This window comes from Daucus carota, chromosome 4 (genome assembly GCF_001625215.2).
Source record: "Daucus carota subsp. sativus chromosome 4, DH1 v3.0, whole genome shotgun sequence".
NCBI lineage: Eukaryota > Viridiplantae > Streptophyta > Magnoliopsida > Apiales > Apiaceae > Daucus > Daucus carota.
This window is the reverse complement of record NC_030384.2, coordinates 19,351,915-19,356,404: the sequence shown is the minus strand read 5'-3', so window position 1 is coordinate 19,356,404 and position 4,490 is coordinate 19,351,915.

Here is a 4,490-nt window from a genome sequence, read left to right as displayed (position 1 = left end):
AAAGAATATAGAGCTGAAAAGGCAATAAAACAGTCTCTGGAATCATTCTCTCAACAGGATGAGTCCATTGAAATTCGCTCGTCAGCCAGAGCATCTTGTATTGAGTCAAGCACATCATCAGTAATCACTCTGATGAAGAGCCTAAACAAAAATCTTATGGACACAATACAAGAGAGTGCACAGTAAGGTTAAAGGTTTTGTTCCAGAAGCAACTTCTTCATTTACCATTTTACGGTAGATAAGATGGTTGATGCCTTTACAGGTTTAAGGAGGAAACGAGGATCTCAATTGCCAAATCTTCAGGATTCTCGTCTCCCTCCCCAGATAAGAACAGATCTGGATCCAATCGGAATGGATTTCCTATTTATAGGAGATCGGCAACTCTCTGACTATGACTCAATTTATTGATGAGTCAGTTGAGGATCGGGGATTTACGAAACCCCATTGCACCGCCAGTGACCTCTCTTGAAGGGGCTATGGTGATTTTCTCATGCAGGTACAGAAGACCATACTTTGAGTGCTGAGAGAAACACTGTGAGCCAAACACTGAGAGTTAAACACTTGGTGAGATTCTGAGAAGAACCAGTGAGACATCAGAATGAGAAATATGTGAGCATGAGTGAGTGCAAACACATAGGATTTTGAGAAGAGTGAAACACTTGTGAGGTACATATAATAATAATTGGTATTGAAAGCTCACAAGTTGTTGAAAGAATTGACGGAAGCAACTACGGTTCATTCCATTTCATGGTTGTGAACTTATGGTTGATGATTCTTTTGAATCAAGTGTCCTCACAGACATTGAGGAGGACTTAGGCCTTTGCCATAATTAAGCCTTTGTCTAACCTCCCAGAGCAAACAACTCTGGATCCTTAATTGGATAAGCCACTTAGTGGTTGGCAACTTGTCGACCATGATTCGGATTTATCTGATGAGTCTGCAGGGACTGGGAATTACGAACTCCCATTGCACCACCGGTGACCCCCTTTAAGGGTGGCTAAGGTGATTTTTTTGCAGGTACTCAGCATTTTGGAAGCTCAGTATTTGTGTGGAGGGATACACTTACAGAACTCGTGAGTGACACCCTTACCCAAAAAACCGAGAGAAAATTGAGTGTTGAGTGATACACCTGCAGAACATTTTAGTGAGACACCTACTAATTACCAAATTTATACCTAAAGACGAAGTGGATGTTGTTACTGGAATGTCAGTTCTTATTCATTACTTTTCCGTTTGGAACCTATTCTTTCAGCATAGGGACCAACCCAATTAAAGTAAACCCTTCTTCAGAACCCTTTCTTCGAACCCCAGCTTTAGCGTTGTTTAGTTCTCTATGAGGAGATTATCTTTTGGTACAGGAAGTATTGTACACGTTCCTTGACCTATTTGATATCACATATCCTCGGAGGATTCCACAACTAAGGGGGAGAATATATTTAGGGGGAGAATATATGAAAAAGGGAAGAAAAAGTAAGTTAGCTTTCTTCTGCTGTCTACAACTAAGGGGGAGTAAACTACTCTTTAGCGGTATACTACTGAGGGGAGATTCTTCTTTCAACTAAGGAGGAGCATTGATCTTTCATCTAAAGGAAAGATAACTACTTATAACTAAGGGGAACCTGATCAAGGTAACGGGAGGAGATGTATAAAGTGATACATTTATTCTTCAGTAAGTGGTAGACAGGAACTTATTCATTACCACTGAAGAATTCAATGAAGCTGCTGATTGTTCTTTGCATAATGGAATGTTTTGAATTCTCTTCAAGACAGACTATGAGGATTTTCAGGCAGGTAAGCAAGAACAAGAGAAATAAAGGGTGATATGCACATTTTTTTTATTTCTATTCATGAAATCTGGAAATGTATTATATGATCCAGAAACTTTGTAGCATTATTTACTAGTCCAGGGCTTTACTTTTTCTAGTGTTAGTTGAGTTATCCTCCAGAGGATTTGCTTGTTATGATTAACAAACAAATAGGGGGAGATTGTAAGTCTAAATGTAAAGACAACCCTATCTGTTACATAGGGATGATAACTCAACAGTAGAACGGGACAAGTAAATAACACTACGCCTGCACCGAAATCGGAAGATACGAAGACAAAGGTTGAAGAAGCCATCTACAGTCTTGAAGGAATAAGTTCACTGGAAGAAGTTCATTAATATGTTCATGCCTCAGTGAAGAATAAAGATTGAAGTATTCAAGATTGCGGAAGCAATGAAGATGTTGTCCAAGTACTCGAAAGATTTCAGTGCAACTCTTGAAGCAAGATATTTCTATATATCTTGGTTGGTTATTTATAATCAACAAACTGAAGCATAAACTAACCCGGAACCGACTGATCAATGTTTGCTGACAAAGACGGTACAATGTTTAACTTCAGTGTTAGTCGCTTGTGAACCAGACCAGTGCACTAAGCGTCAGCACGTACGGAGCTTTGCAAAGTATTTATCGATCGAAGAATTGATCAAGTCATAACAAGTCATTTGTTCCAAAGCCAAGCCAAGCCAAATGCGTCTCTGCAAGCTATACCAAGTCTCTACTCAAATGCCATATGTCAAGCTTGCACACAAAGCCATATCAGGAAGTGACCTATCTTTTATATGTGTGCACTTATATATTTGTATATGTACAAATATATTTATATATATGTATATATGTATATTTAATTAAATATAATATATATAATATATATGTATATATGTTTTTTAAACATATGTATATGTATATTTATATGTATGTATATTTAAATAAATATATATGTATATAGTATATGTATTTATATTTTACATAAGCAATTATATAATTAAGTGTATATATATATTATATTATGTGCATAAATATATTTATATTTAGAGAGAGCTATATATATCTTTATATATATATTTATATTAATATTTACACATAGTTATATGTATATTATATATATTTAAATATATGAGAATATATTTAAATATATGTGTATATATATTACTATATGTTTATATAAATATTATATATATGTATATATTCATATATACTTTTCTTTATATATTTATGTTTATATTTATATTTATAAATAACTATATATATATCTCTATATATATTTATATATATATATTTACATTTGTATTTACATATATTTATATATTATATATATTTAAATATATGAGAATATATTTAAATATATGTACATATATTATTATATGTTCATATAAATAAAATATATATGTGTGTATATATTTATATATACTTTTATTTATTAATATAATCACAACATAATATATTATATTATATATTATATGCATGCATGGAGATGATGTCAGGTGTCTAGGGCACTCTAGGGTTTGCATGGCTTTGTATATATATGTATCAACTGTGTTCACTGTGTGGCGCAACTTACATTTGATTCAAGCAGAGACTAAGGCAAAGATACAGTGGATCACAGGGATGGTTGAGCGCAAGTTAGGAGAGAGAACAGTGGACTCTCTCCACTGTAGGAGCGCAAGTTTCTGACCAGGAGAGATAACAGGGGAATTCTTCCCTGTGTGGCGCAAGTTTAAGGTGTTGGAATTACTTCTAAGTAAATACACTTCATACAACAACTGGCGCAACAATTGACTGAAACTTAAATACTCAACCACAGTGCAAGTACTGACCTAGTTAAGCGCAAGGTTTGACTCTCTTGGAATTTCTCTAAGTCACAACACTGGGAAGCAATGTAAAGCGCAACATTTGACCTAACTCGAGCGCAGCTGTTGACTTTCACATCTCTGCGCAACTTCATCACTTAGAATTATTTCTAAGTGATCTCCACTGTGATTTCTTGGCGCAAGTTTGTTATACATATATATACTTGTATATATATTGGCACAAGGTGACTAGTTGTTAACTAGGGTTAGTTAATGAGAAGCCTATAAATACTTGAGATGTGGGTTCATAATTTGTAATACACACTCTCCACCACCTTTATGGTGGAATGGCTTTGTGCCTTGCACACTACTACACACAAATAAATCATAGCTTAGTTTTGTAATATATATATATATTTAGAAGCTAGGGTTTGTGAGTGTACGTAGTAGTAGCCATTGTAGCCAACCTTCGGGTTTGGATTTATAGCACCCTTCGAGGTATTTATCAATATACAGATATACCTTGGAAAATATTGTGTGTTGGTTTAATATTTTCATATCCTCAGAAATCGACCCAATAAATATCCGGAACACGAAACACATTACAGGACTGCAATTTATTTATCCGCAAGATTCGAAAGAATTTTAAATTGTAGTGAGTATCATATTCAACCCCCCCTTCTACGATACTTTGGACCTAACAAGGGAGGAGGGATTCTTGCTACAAGCTCTATAGGTGAAGGTAAAGGCTCCATCTCCCCCCTTTTGTTAGCATCAAGTGAAGGCCTTGGGACAGACACCCCTGATGCAAGGAGAAGATGTTGAAAAAGTTCAGTTTGAATTCTTTGGTGTTAGAGCATTTCATGCATCCTTCCATCC